The sequence below is a fragment of the Eschrichtius robustus genome, chromosome 13, assembly GCF_028021215.1.
Source record: "Eschrichtius robustus isolate mEscRob2 chromosome 13, mEscRob2.pri, whole genome shotgun sequence".
NCBI lineage: Eukaryota > Metazoa > Chordata > Mammalia > Artiodactyla > Eschrichtiidae > Eschrichtius > Eschrichtius robustus.
The window spans coordinates 80,661,841-80,677,174 of record NC_090836.1 but is presented as its reverse complement, the minus strand read 5'-3'; the positions used below and the strand labels follow the sequence as shown (position 1 = coordinate 80,677,174).

At 42.1% G+C, this 15,334-nt stretch overlaps 1 protein-coding gene across 1 annotated transcript in view; it reads left to right on the top strand.

The window, feature by feature from the left end:
• Positions 1 to 3,516: 3,516 nt before the first annotated feature.
• The window catches only part of TMCC3 (transmembrane and coiled-coil domain family 3), a 329,301-nt gene continuing 317,483 nt past the window's right edge, over positions 3,517 to 15,334 (top strand). The window contains exon 1 of the mRNA XM_068560839.1: positions 3,517 to 3,675. The gene's annotated coding sequence lies outside the window, so the exon portion shown is untranslated. The remainder of the gene's footprint in view (positions 3,676 to 15,334) is intronic.

Genomic DNA, 15,334 nt, shown 5'->3' with positions numbered 1-15,334 from the left:
CTTTAGGTCTGCTCAACTGGAAGAATGGAGTTGTCATGTGTTGAGCTAGGGCCACTGGAGGTAAAGCCAGTTTTGGGGATAAAATTCTGTTCTGGACTTGTTAAGTCTGAGATGTGTATTAGATATCCAAGTGGAGAAGCTGAGTAGACAGTTGTGAGTCAAGGATAGAGTCGTTGGGGCTACTGCTAGAACACATCCAATGCTGGTGCGTCAGCCCTGCCTTATATTGCCTTAATGATGGAGAGTCAGGCAGAGCCTGGGATCAGGGCTTTCCACCTCCTGGGGATTTATTTAGAGAGGTCACAAGAAAGTAAGGTCCTAACCTGGTTGGCAGATATTTGGGTGAGGTCTGTAACTAAACAGAAGGTCCTGTACTCTCCACCAAATGCACCAGTCTAAACCTCTCCTGACACTCACCCTGCAACTCCACAGAAGCAGTGACCATAGCCGTGATTCTGTCTCCTTCCTGAAGAGCTACTACCTGGCCACCTGTGTACTTTCTACTTTTATTTTATTTTATTTTTTTAAAAGATGTATTCTTTTTTTATTGAAGTATAATTGACATACAATATATATTAGTTCCAGGTGTACAGCATAGTGATTTGATTTATCTACGCTACAGATTGATCACCACACTAAGTCTAGTAACCATCTGTCACCATACAAAGTTATTGCAGTGTTATTGACTATTTCCTGTGCTGTACATTACATCCCTGTGACTTTATTTATTTATTTATTTATTTTAATAGATCTTTATTGGAGTATAATTGCTTCTCAATACTGTGTTAGTTTCTGTTGCACAACAAAGTGAACCAGCCATATGCATATACCTCCCTCTTGAGCCTCCCTCCCACCGTCTCTATCCCACCCCTCTAGGTCATCGCAAAGCACTGAGCCGATCTCCTTGTGCTATGCTGCTGCTTCCCACCAGCCAACCGTTTTACATTCGGTAGTGTATATATGTCAATGCTACTGTCATTTCGTCCCAGCTTACCCTTCCCCCACCCCATGTCCTCAAGTCCGTTCTTTATGTCTACCTCTTTATTCCTGCCCTGCAACTAGGTTCATCAGTACCATGGTTTTTTTTTTAGATTGCATATATATGCGTTAGCATACGGTATTTGTTTTTCTCTTTCTGACTTACTTCACTCTGTATGACAGACTCTAGGTCCATACACCTCACTACAGATAACTCAATTTTGTTTCCTTTTATGGCTGAGTAATATTCCACTGTATGTATGTGCAATATCTTCTTTATCAATTCATCTGTCGATGGACATTTAGATTGGTTTCATGTCCTGGCTATTGTAAATAGTGCCGCAATGAACATTGTGGTACATGTCTCTTTTTGAGTTATGGTTTTCTCAGGGTATATGCTCAGTATCCACTTGTTATTTTAAAATTGGGTAATCAAGAGAACAGTGGCTTTGTACTGAGATTGGTACTTAAATCTTGGCTTTGTTGCATGCTAGCTGTGTGACCTCGGGCAAGTCTCTTAACCTCTCTGAGCCTCAGTTTCCTTATGTCCATGTATCTCACATTCATTTGACAATTGAATGGAATTATATATGTAAATAGGCTACCCCTGTGTGTGGCAAATAAGAGGTAATTGTAATAGTAAATAATATGTGTCAGCCACTATTTCATACATCTTTTATATATTTACTTAAATATCACAACAACCTCATGAGGCAGAAATTGTTATTTCCACTTTACAGCTAAAGTTAAGTAACTTGTTCAGCTAGTAACTCAAGTAGCCTGGCTATAGGAATTATTCTTTTAACCACTATGCTGTACTGCTTCTTAAATACTTTAAATTTTTTTCTTCTCTCTCATTTTCAAATATTTTTATTACATGGCTCAAGTTTTCAATTTGCAGTTTGTATTTTTCCTTGTTATTAAGTCACATTCAGTGTCTGACCATAAGACAACTATCATTCCCTTTTCACTAAAACAGGCAGTTTAATGCGATGGCAAGAAAAGAAAAATTCAAATTTTCTGAAATACAAGAGATAAGGTCTTGGGCTTCCCTGGTGGCACAGTGGTTAAGAATTTGCCTGCCAATGCAGGGGACACCGGTTCAAGCCCTGGTCCGGGAAGATCCCACATGCCGCGGAGCAACTAAGCCCATGCGCCACAACTATTGAGCCTGAGCTCTAGAGCCTGCGTGCCACAAGTACTGAGCCTGCGCACTACAACTACAGAAGCCCACGTGCTTAGAGCCCGTGCTCCACAACAAGAGAAGACACCGCAATGAGAAGCCTGCGCACCGCAACCAGGAGTAGCCCCCGCTCGCCGCAACTAGAGAAAGCCCGTGCGCAGCAACGAAGACCCAACGCAGCCAAAACTAAAATAAATAAAATAAAAACAAAAAAGAGAGAGCGATAAGGTCTTATTGCCAACCCTCTCTGTGGGAAGCCCAATCAGTGTAGCCCGGCATACAAAGCAAGCTGGAGACATGACTGTCTCCTCGAATAGACAAGAACTGACCCCCCCCCCAAAAAAAAATGTTTTTGGAAAGCCATGAAAATCTGAGCAGAGAGTGAGGGATTTGCAATTTAAAATGTTAGGAGAAACTATTTGTACCCTGCATGTGTGCATATATATACATATATGAGAAAATGTGTGCCTGTGTGTGTCTGAAGGTGTGTGCGTGTATGTGAATGCATGTGTGTAAGGTGTGTGTGCATGTGTGCCTTTGGAAGATGTAACGCTTACTGACTACCAGAGGAGTTGGCCCAGTGGGTGTTTGGCACAAAAGGATGGGCTGGGATTAATTTTCTGGTCTATTTTTCTTCAAATCACTGAGCTAAAGACACTGAGAAGGGAAAACAGTCTCCAAGGAGAAAATAAAATCATGTTTCTTATGAAATAGTCTGTCATATTTAACAAAGAAAAGTACAGGACTCCCAGTTAAAGTTTATCTAAAATTAAACAATGAATAATTTTTTCGTATAAAGATGTTCCATGCACTATTTGGGACGTCTTTTACCAAAAAATTATTTATCTGAAATTCAGATCTAACTGGACATGCTGTGTCTTATCGGAAACCTTACCATGAAGGAGAATGAATTTAAATAGCTGCCGATTTTTTAAAATCTTTTAAAATCCACAAACCGCTTGTGGACTAGAAAGGTCTTTGGTTCTGGCTGGGGCATCAACTCATTTTTTTCTCTTTCACGAAGTTTGTTAATGACTTAACACCACCACCTGCGAGATGGGGAAATAATCTGACCAGCACTCTGTCCTCTCTCCAGGGGAAAACCCTGTAGAATTTCACATCCGTACCCTCATGTATAATGGCCTGGGGCACCTCTTAGAACTCCATTCTGCACTCCAACAAAAAACCAATTAAGACTTTAAAAAGGATTCTTATGATATGTCTTAATAGCCAGCCAGGATCCTGCAGTGTTCAATTTCTTCTTTCTTTTTCCCTTTCTCTAGCTTGCGTGGTGACAGAGTTATCCCTTGAGGGGAGTAGCAAACTCTGGGAAGTCTCCGGAAGAAACAGCACATTGATGGGAATGCAGAGAGGAAACTTCCCATGACCTCTGGGAATCCCAAAGCAGGCACAGGTGAGGCCCAGGATCCAGAGGGCCCATGATGGTGTGACTGGAGCGGAGCCCTTTGGACCACACAGGACTTCTTCCAACCGGAACAAAGCAGCACGTAAGGGTGAGCCTCAGGTTCTCAAGTAACTGTCCCTGGGTTCGTACTTTGTCTGTCACTCTCTTGTTGTCTGAGCTAGAACCTCCTGGACCTCTGCTTTCCTTATCAGTAAAATGGCTGAAATACTAGTGCCTCGGTCAGAGTTGTTGTAAGGACTAAGTGACAACATTAATAAAACCATGTCTGGGACTTCCCTGGCGGTCCAGTAGTTAAGAGTCTGTGCTTCCACTGCAGGAGGCATGGGTTTGATCCCTGGTTGGGGAACTAAGATCCCACATTCCGTGCGGCCAAAAAAAGAAACCCATGTCTGGCTCTCAGGAAGCACTTCATAAATGTTAGTTGTTATTATTATTTCTTGTTGTTGCCTGGAACGATTTTTGCTAATAAGTTCAGTTATAATTTTTATTAATAACCTTTTCTGATGCTAGATGTAATGCATGTTCATAGAACAATATGTAGAAACAGAAAAACCACAGGAAAAAAAATTAAATCAGAAATACCCCATAAAGCTATCTCTGGTTTTTAAATTTTCTCTGCATATACTAGTGGTTCTCAACGCTGACAGGGCATCAGAACAACCTGGGAAGCTTTTTAAAATACAGACGCCAAACCAGTCAATGACAATATTGTACGTTCAGTTTTGTGAACTGCTTTTGTCAAGCTGCTTTATCTCTCATCATCATTATTCTTCTACAGTGTTCTATTTTTTTTTTCTTATGGCTTCAGCTGTGGTTTCTAATAAGCCCTGACCCACTGCTTTTCACCCAGCAGTCTTCTCACAAAACGAATCCATTTAAAAATGTCATCACTGCCGCCTTCTCTTGGCCTTCTAATCTGCCACAGTGGATGAACAGAGAGCCAGTCACCATTATTCATTCTGTCCCTCTCTTGAGCTTCGGCTCCCTTACTGATGGCCATGAGTGACTCTGGCCCTCAGTCGTCACTCTGTGGCTTTGTGGCTAAAGCTTGAGACCATGCTGACAGATGTGCCGGTGTGGGTTTGCACATTTTCTTCCCTAAAATATTAATTTGACGTATAACTCTATTTTTCATTTAGAGCTCAGCCGACCATGGTGGTCGTTATTTCAGCTCAGAACAACCTCCAAGGACTCTAGGGGGAAATTTCCTTGCCCGTCCAACTGACATTTCAGGAAAGTAAAATGACATTAAAACACCATAAAAAAAATCCCTTGTAGACAGCTGTCTCCCGTTACTGATGAATGAGACTGGGCACAGAGTGAGCGAGGGCCCTAAACCAATTAAGAAGCAAACACCAACCATTTATGCCCATCCTGCTGCCAATATCTGAAATTAGTGAAATAAATGCAGCAATTACAGGACAACAAACATTGCCCTGACTTTCTCTCCTCCCAGGTTGATACTTCAGCTTCTGAGTGGAAGCACAAGTGATGGTTGTTTGAAAAGTTTTCAGAACATTGCAAACCAGAGGTTTCTCAAGAAGCGCTGTGATGAAATGTGCATTTAGGTATCATTTGTATGGAAGAGCAAGAAGCATGGACTCTGGCAGGTTACTAACTGGTCTTGGAGTGGGGAAACCAGAGGAGGTCTGTACCCCCAGAGCTGGACCATCTGCTTTGGTCTGTGGCCAGGCCAACTGAGGGATAACAGTAAGGGCTGCAGGCCACTCTGAGGTCAGTAGGATGTTGCAAAAAGAGGCCTGACCTGTTCAGCGAATGAACAGATGCAGATGAAGGCGGCTTACAATTACTGAGGAATGATGTGCCAGGCACTCTTCAGGTTGACTGAGGAAACATTGGAGCACAGTCTCTTCTCTCTCGGGAGAGTAAGTATTTTGAATGGTGCTGATAGGATGGCTCTCTGTTTAAGAGTGAAAGAGATGAAGATTATTAGAAAGACGAAGCCCATAAAGTTAATTGGGGGTGTGCTGGCCTATTCCCCTCTTTGCAGGCCTTAGGAACAAAAGTATTAAATACGTGGAAACTTTTTTGCAGTGGGGAGGAATGTGGGTGTTGTAGTTCTTCCACTTACCAACTGGTCACCTATATCTCTAAGCCTCAGTTTCTTCCTCTATATGATGGGGATAAGTACCCACTTCACAGGGTAGGAACTAAACCAAGTAAGTGCATGCACAGTATCTGGAACATGTAGTGCTGGTTTCCCATTGCTGGTGGGGCCAGAAGGAAGGGGAAGTGAAAGTCTCAACACCAGGCTGAGATGGGGTAATGTTGCTGTCAGGGGTGATGGAAAGCTTTCCCTAAGGGGCCATATGACTCAGAACTCTGTCCGCGGCAGGAAGGCTGGCTGCCCTGGCTGAGACTGGCCCACTGAGTGTGATGGTTTAATGGTTTACCAAGCCTACGTAAGCATTGCCGTGCTCTGGTTGGTTGTTTAGCAAGGCCTGAGTAATAACAGAAACTTCTCCCCTGTTGGGCAGTTTGTACTGAAATTCTTTTTTATCCCAAATAATGGAAATTGCAGGATCCCAGGAAGCTGAGATCAGTCAGAATGGTTTTGCACTTCCCTTATCCCCGATTACATCAGATGCACCATCCAGGTAACAGCCCTACTGCTCCTGTCTTCAGCCTGAACATGGGTTTCTCCCATTTTCCAAACTCTCCTCACCCCCCACCCCCAGGGTGTGGTATCTTCCATTTGTTGGTGATGGCACACAGCAGAGGAGTTTGCCCAGGACCCAACCAAGTCTTTGCAAGCCCATCCAAGTGACCGTGCCAGGGAAGGCAGGCTTGCTAGGCCTCTTTGTTAGTTTCCTCAGAGCAGAAATTGAGTGCCCACAGTGACCCTTAATTTCACCTTCTCCTTCCTGGACACAGAAGGAATGGTTTCTTCCCATTCTTGAATTGAAGAAGAAAAGTAGGCAGGAATGATCTCTAAACAAAGTGTGATTTTAAGCAGAGCATTTAGGTACATACGTTCTTCTCCGTTGTTACAGATAGGCAACCTTTCTCTGGGAGGGGACTAAGATCTTACTGTAAAAACAATAGATATTGCTCTCCATCTGTTCATTGCTTTTGCTTGTCATGAGGATAAAGAAAAGATTGCTCACGGCAGCCTAGGGGAGGGCCTTGGGCACCATATAGAGAATTTTCCATGATAGGAGCTAATATCCCCAAGCACCTACTACTGCTCAACAGTGTGCTAGACACTTTATGAAATTATTTCACAGCAGCTCTTCCCATTTTTTTAAATTGAAGTATAGTTGATTTACAATATTATATTAGTTTCAGGTATACAGCATAGTGATTCAGTATTTTTACAGGTGAATGTTCCCATTTTAAAGATAAGAAAACTGAGGTTTTTACCTGGGAAAACCTGGAGGAGAGAGCAGGCAAAGCATATTTCTGGGTCATGGGAAGTCTGGTGATAACCAACCCTGCCCTTCCCATGTTTTGAAGAGAAAAGGATCAGCACAGTCTGAGTTGGAGGATGAAAGCAACTCTGAGCCTGGGTTCTGGTCAAATCTGGCCAACAAAGGACTCAAAGGGACTAGTGAATCTCTTGTATAAGTCAAGATTCTTGGGTGCAAGTGACAGAAATCAAATTCAAGCTAGCTTAAGCTGAAAGAGAAGCAAATACACTGGTTCATCTAACTGGGGGGCCAGGAGTAGGCTTGAGTCATGACTGGAATCTGGCATTTATGTAACATGCCCTCTCTCTCTTCTTTGCTCTCCTTTGTGTGTCAGATTCATTCCCTCCCATTACAGTCAGGCTTCCTACATTCAGCCAGGTTTTATGATCCCAGCTCAGCAAGACTAGCAGAAAAAGCAAGTTCTCTCAATGTGTATTAAATGTCCCTGGTAAGTACTGCATATAAATGTAGAGAAGGGCTCTGCTAAGTCCTGTCTATGTTGTGTGCTCACTGCTGTACCAGTTATAATCACTGTTGTCAGGATGATTGGGTACCATGATAAGCAAGCCCATGGCCAGCACAGGGCAGTAAATTGTGATTGACTACTCCACATGAATGCTATGGACTGGCGATGAGGAGTTCCCCAAAGAAGTCAGAGAAGAGCAGACAAAATACCAGATTCCCACTAAGCCCCTGAACTGATGAGGAGCGTCTGAGTGATGCTTTTTTTTTTTGGCCATGCTGCAGCTCGTGAGATCTTAGTCCCCTAACCAGGGATCGAACCCATGGCCTCTGCAGTGAAAGCGTGGAGCCCTAACCACTGGACCACCAGGGAATTCCCTGAGTGATGCTATTTTCATACCGATGCTTTTGTACCCTTAATTACTCTAAACAAGATAATATCACATACACCACATGTATCAGTTTGCTAGAGCTGCCATAGCAAAATACTACAGGCTGGGTCGCTTAAACAGTGATTTATCTTCTCATAATTCTCGAGGCTGGAAGTCTAAGGTGTGGTTGCCGGCAAGGTTGAGTTCTGGTGAGAACCCTCTTCCTGGCTTGCACAGGGCTGCCTTCTTGCTATGTGCCCACATGGCCTTTCCTCAGTGCATGCACACACACAGAGAATTCCAGTATCTCTTCCTCTTCTTATAAGGGCACCAGTTCTATCAGATCAGGACTCTATCGTTATGACCTCACTTAACCTTAATCCTCCTTAAAGGCCCCATGTCCAGTATAGTCACATGGGGGTTAGGACTTCAAGATATGAATTTGGCAGGGACACAATCCAGTCCATAGCATCCTGGGATCTAAATACTTCTGAAGATACAGTCTATCTCTGTTTCAAAAACATTTTATGTTTGAAAGTGACTGCCAGAAATATTTGAAATTCTGGGAAGTGGAATTCAAAAGGAAAGAACTTGCATTGTCTCTAGATTCTAAGCTCCAGGAGGGCAGGAACTGTGCCTCAGTATTTCAGCATGGAGCACAGCAGTAGGCCCTCAGAAACAAGTGAATTGAGGAAAGGTGGACGTTCCTAAAGACATAATAAGATCACTAGTTTGTGGCGCCATCACGATCTCAGCTTCATTTGATCCCTGTTGAGAACACAAGGGAGGGATAAACGAATTTTTAGTCTGGGATTTTTAAGAGGCAGGCGGTTTCCTGCTGCTCCTTCCCATCTGGTCCTGCTTCTGAAGACACAGCTACTAATGATCCGCTCTGGTCTCTGTCTGCACTGTCCTCAGAGAAATAAACTTTTACACATGGGATATGGTGTTATAAAAGCATATTTAACAAAATAAAATATAGTATATGTACACATGCACACATGATCAGTTAGTTTAATAACAATAGCCTCAAACACACCATGTTATCTTTTCCTTATTATGCCTCTGTATAAGAAAAGCCTGGACACAGGTTCTTTGGAGAATATACATAAATGTTTATAGACTGAAAATAATATCAATAAATACCATCTGTGGCCCATACAGTTTTTTCAGACTTGTCCCCAGAGAGTCTTTAACAGAGCAACTCATATCCTCACCTTTGAAGCCAATATCATGCTGTTCAATCACCAGAAAATTGCCTGTCTTGAATATAGTCTTATCTGGAAAATAAACGACAATAAATAAAGATAAAACTGCTGTTATGTTGTTGTCATTGATAATAAATTATTAAAAAACTCTATGGGCATAATAAGGAAAAGATAACGTGGTGTGCTCTGGGGAGGATGACAAAGTATTCGCATCCTTTTTCCAAAATCTCTCTTCCGTGATACCTGAAATTGCCATATTACTTAGACCTTTGTGATAAGGACACTAGACACCCTTCTTAAAATAACACCTCTCAAGCAATCCTGGAAGATATGGTACCCTGAGCTGTTATCTCTCACTTACACCTTATCTCCAATTAGTTGATCAAATTCCAGTGACCTAGCTGGTCTTCAAAGGAAGATAATAAGAGAGAAGTAATTTTTTTTAATTTTTATTTTATATTGGAGTATAGTTGATTAATGATGATGTGTTAGTTACAGGTGTATAGCAAAGTGATCCAGTTTCACCCATACAAGTATCCATTCTTTTTCAAATTCTTTTCCCATTTAGGTTATTACAGAATATCAAGCCAAGTTCCCTATGCTGTACAGTAGGTCCTTGTTGGTTATCTATTTTATTATTTTTTTTTAAATTTATTTATTTAATTAATTTATTTTTGGCTGCGTTGGGTCTTTGTTGCTGCACATGGGCTTTCTCTAGATGCGGTGAGCGGAGGCCACTCCTTGCGGGCTTCTCATCGTGGTAGCTTCTCTTGTTGCGGAGCACGGGCTCTAGGCGTAGGGGCTTCAGTAGTTGTGGCGCACGGGCTTAGTTGCTCCGTGGCATGTGGGATCTTCCCGGACCAGGGATCGAACCTGTGTCCCCTGCATTGGCAGGCGGATTCCTAACCACTGCGCCACCAGGGAAGTCCTGGTTATCTATTTTAAATATAGTAGTGTGTACATGTCAGTCCCTTCCCCCCGACCTCCATCCTTTCCCTCTGGTAACCATAAGTTCGTTATCTAAGTCTGTGAATGTTTCTGTTTTGTAAGTAAGTTCATTTGTACCATTTTTTTAGATTCCACATATAAGCAATATCATATGATATTTGTCCTTTCTATCTGACTTACTGAGAGAGAAGGAATTTTTGATGAAGCGAAGAAACTAAGGAAGACACATACACAAAACCACGCATTCATTCATTCATTCATTCTGCCAACAATCATTGAGTACTGACTTTGTGCCGTGCCCTGAGATGGAGCATGTAGTCTAGTTGGGGAGACACAATTATAGAGCAGTCATAGTGCTGTGGTGGAGGTATGTGTAGGGTATTATGGGCCAAATTCAAAGGGCATCGTGATGGTTAATTTTATGGATCAATTTGACTGGGCCGTGGGGAACCCAGATGTTTGCTTGCACATTGTTCTGGGAGTATCTGTGAGGGTGTTTCTGGATGAGATTATCATCTGAATCGGTAGACTGAGTAAAGCAGACGGCCTTCCCCACCGTGAGTGGGCTTCATCCAATTCAATCTGTTGAAAGTCTGAATAGAAGAAAAGGCTAAGAAAGAATTCTCTCTCTGCCTGTCTTTAGGCTGGGACGTTAGTTTCCTCCTGCCTTTGGACTTGGACTCAGACTCAGACTGGAACGGGCATCACTGGCTCTCCTGGTTTTCAGGCCTTTAGACTCAGAGTAGAAATACGCCATCAGCTTTCCTGAGTCTCAAGCTTGCTGATTGCAGATCTTGGACTTCTCAGCCTCCATAATCATGGGAGCCAATTCTTAAAGTAAATCTTGATTGATCGATAGATTGGTCAATAGATAGATAGATAGGTATCCTATTGGTTCTATTTCGCTGGATAACACAGACTAATACGGGCATCCTCCTCAGTCTGGGCAGGAAGGCTTGGGAAGGGAGGGGAGTTGTAAGAATAACTTTCTGGAAGCTGAAACCAGGCTAAATTCTGGAGGACACAGCAGAGTTAACAAAGAGGGAGATTACTTATTGCATGCTTTAAGACCCTGCCCCCAGATCTTTCCAGTTCAAAATTTTAATCAAGTACTTGGTTGAATATATATATAAGGCACTATTGGCAGATGTTACAAAGTTAAGAGAGATAGTGGTTTACTTTGCACAGTGGCAAAATCAGGGCTCAGATCTTGGCAGGATGTAGAATGGACCAGGTCCAACAAAATAAAGCTGAAGAGAGGTCAATGAAAGGCCTTGCATGTGTGTTAAAAAACAAAACAAAGCAACAACAAAAACAATCAGCTACACAAGCTGGGCAGGGGGTGAGAGGTGGGGAAAAGATACATAAAATATTATTTTTTTTACCGAGATACTATTGACATAACATTATATTAGTTTTAGGGGCACAGCATAATGATTTATGTAAGTATTATGAAACAATCAACACAATAAGTTTAGTTAACATCCATCACCACAAATAGTTACAGTTTTTTGTGTGTGTGATGAGAGCTTCTAAGATCTACTTTCTTAGCAACTTTCATATATACAATACAGCATTGTTAACTAGTCACCATGCTGTACATAACATCCTCACATCTTATTTATCTTGTAACTAGGAGTTTGTACCTTTTAACCACCTTTACCCATTCCGCCCATCACCCAACTCCCCACCTCTGGCAACCATCAATCTGTTCTCTGTACCTATGAGTTTGTTTTTTTGTTTTTTTAAGATTCCACATATAAGTGAGAGCATAGAGTATTTGTCTTTCTCTGTCTGACTTATTTAACTTAGCAAAATGTCCTCAAGTTCCATCCATGTTGTTTCAAATGGCAAAATTTCTTTCCTTTTTTAATGGCTGAATAATATTCCATTGTGTGTGTGTGTGTGTGTGTGTGTGTGTGTGTGTATGTATAATGGAATATTTTCTTTATCCATTCATCCATCAATGGACACTTAGGTTGTTTCCATGTCTTCTTGGCTATTGTAAATAATGCTGCAGTGAACATGGGGGTGCAAATACCTTTTTTTAAAAAATTAATTTCTTTATTGGTGTATAGTTGATTTACAGTGTTGTGTTAGTTTCTGCTGTACAGCGAAGTGAATCAGCTGTATATATACACATATCCACTCTCTTCTAGACTCCATTTCCATATAGGTCATTACAGAGCACTGAATAGAGTTCCCTGTGCTATACAGTAGGTTCTTATTAGTTGTCTTTTATATATAGTAGTATGTACCTGTCAATCCCAATCTCCCAATTTATACCCCCCTTTCCCCCTTGGTAACCATAAGTTTGTTTTCTACATTTGTGACTCAATTTCTGTTTTGTAAATAGGTTCATTTTACCATTTTTTTAGATTCCATATATAAGCGATATCATATGATATTTGTCTTTCTCTGACTTACTTCACTTAGTATGACAATCTCTAGATCCATCCATGTTGCTGCAAATGACATTATTTCATTCTTTTTTGTAGCTGAGTAGTATTCCATAGTATATATGTACCACATCTTCTTTTTTTTTTTTTTTTTTTTTTGGTACCATATCTTCTTTATCCATTGATGGACATTTAGGTTGCTTCCATGTTCTGGCTATTGTAAATAGTGCTGCAATGAACACTGAGGTGCATGTATCCTTTCGAATTATGGTTTTCTCTGAATATATGCCCAGGAGTGGGATTGCTGGATCATATGGTAGCTCTACTTTTAGTTTTTTAAGGAATCACCATACTGTTCTCCATAATGGATGTACCAATTTACATTCCCACCAACAGTGTAGGAGGATTCCCTTTTCTCCACACCCTCTCCAGCATTTATTGTTTGTAGATTTTTTGATGATGGCCATTCTGACCAGTATGAGCTGATGCCTCATTGTAGTTTTGATTTGCGTTTCTCTAATGATTAGTGATGTTGAGCATCTTTTCATGTGCCTCTTGGCCATCTGTATGTCTTCTTTGGAGAAATGTCTATTTAGATCTTCCGCCTATTTTTTGATCGGGTTGTTTGGTTTTTTTTTGATATTAAGCTGCATGCAGGTATCTTTTTTTTTTGAAATTTAAATTTATTTATTTATTTATTTATTTAGGCTGTGTTGGGTCTTCATTTCTGTGCGAGGGCTTTCTCCAGTTGCGGCGAGCGGGGGACACACTTCATCGCGGTGCGCGGGCCTCTCACTGTTGCGGCCCCTCCCGTTGCGGAGCACAGGCTCCAGACGCGCAGGCTCAGCAGTTGTGGCTCACGGGCCTAGCCGCTCCGTGGCATGTGGGATCTTCCTGGACCGGGGCACGAACCCGTGTCCCCTGCATTGGCAGGCGGACTGTCAACCACTGCGCCACCAGGAAAGCCCGCAGGTATCTTTTTGAGACTTTATTTTCTTTGGGTAACTACCCAGAACTGGAATTACTAGATCATATGGTAAAAAAGACTTATTTATATTATATGTGTTAGTTCAGAAGTTGGTGAACTATGGCTCATCAGCCAAATTCAGCCAGTAGCCTGTTTTTGTAAATAAAGTTTTACATATTGTCTGTGGCTGCTTTCATACTACGACAAGAGAGCTGAGTAGTTGCAGCAGAGACGGTATGGACTGCAAAGTTGAAAATATTTACCAACCCTCGATCTAGTCCACTGTGCATTCAGTGTGAGTCAAGACCATGATGTGCTCACTAAAAAAGCCAATTCTCCCTTAGGATCCATTTATAAAAATATAAATGCTGGGCTTCCCTGGTGGTGCAGTGGTTGAGAATCTGCCTGCCAATGCAGGGGACAGGGGTTTGAGCCCTGGTCTGGGAAGATCCCGCATGCCGCGGAGCAACTGGGCCCGTGAGCCACAACTACTGAGCCTGCGCGTCTGGAGCCTGTGCTCCGCAACAAGAGAGGCCGCGATAGTGAGAGGCCCGCGCACCGCGATGAAGAGTGGCCCCCGCTTGCCGCAACTAGAGAAAGCCCTCGCACAGAAACGAAGACCCAACACAGCCAAAAATAAATAAATAAATAAATAATAAATAAATAAATAAATAAATAAATGCTTAAAATCATTTGTGAATGAATCAGTGGATGAACAAACAACCAAACAAGGGAGAGGATGGCTCACCCTGGTCTTTGTGGACAGGAACGCACCAGAGTCCTGGGCTCCATACTGGGGATGCAGTTAAAGAGGATTACTGGAGCTGGAACACTGGAGAGGAACACTGGGTTACTGGTGACTGGATCTCACTCAGAGGGAAGGGCTGAGAGGGTATTGGGAATTGTATCAGGAACAAGTGAAGGAAATAGGGATGTTTAACCTGAAGAAGCAAATGCCCGAGAGGGATATTAACAGCATCAGTGTTGATGACATTTATTGAATCTTAAGCACCAGGTTCCTTAAATATGGTATTTCATTCAATCCTCACAACAACCTTAGGAAACTGGTAGTATTAGTATGTCCATTTTGCAAATGAGGAATCTGCGGCACAGAAAGATAAAGTTGCCCAAGATCACACAACCAGTAAAATGGGAAGCTGAGACTCCATCCATGCAGTCTGCCCGCAGGCTTAATTGTGCACCATTAGCTGTCCTCCCTTATTTAAAGGGATATTAATAACCTTGTTACCTCTGATTCCAACAGACAGAGCAACAGCCAGAGGAGACAGAAACAGACCCCGGCACAGTACAAGGGAGACCTTTCAAATGTCCAGAGATGGAACAGGGTTTTCAGTGTGTTCAAGTAGGGGCCAGATAACTTGGCCAAGATTTCAGAGAGAGAATTCCAGAATGAATAAGAGCAGATAGCCTCCAAGATTCCTTCCTTCTCTTGATTCTGTCATGGTCTGAGGCTTGGGGCACTCCCTATATGGTCAGCTTAGATCAGCAAGAGGCAGCAGTAGAAAGGGACCTGAAAGGGAGGCACTTTTCTAAGGACTTTAGCTACGTTAATTCACTTAATTCTCAAAACAGCTGAATGAACAGATACTACAAATGTCATCGTTCCCATTTTACACGTGGAAAAAGTGAATCATGTAGTGGTTGCACAATTTATATAGAGTCACACAACTAATAATTATTAGAGCCAGGATTTGAATTTAGGCAGTCTGACTCCAAAGTCTATGCTCATAACCATTTCCATATAAAAATCTCTTATTTAGAGGGGATGTGTAATTTGAAAATGTTCCTTTTCTTTCCCTCTGCTACCCCACCAAGATTTTTGATACATCCCCTTCCCATCTTGCAAACCACTGTATTACTAGAAGTTAATGGTAGCAGCTGCCAATGTAACATTCTCATTTTGTCAGCTGATAATTTATAGGGTCTGATTCTTCTGGTTC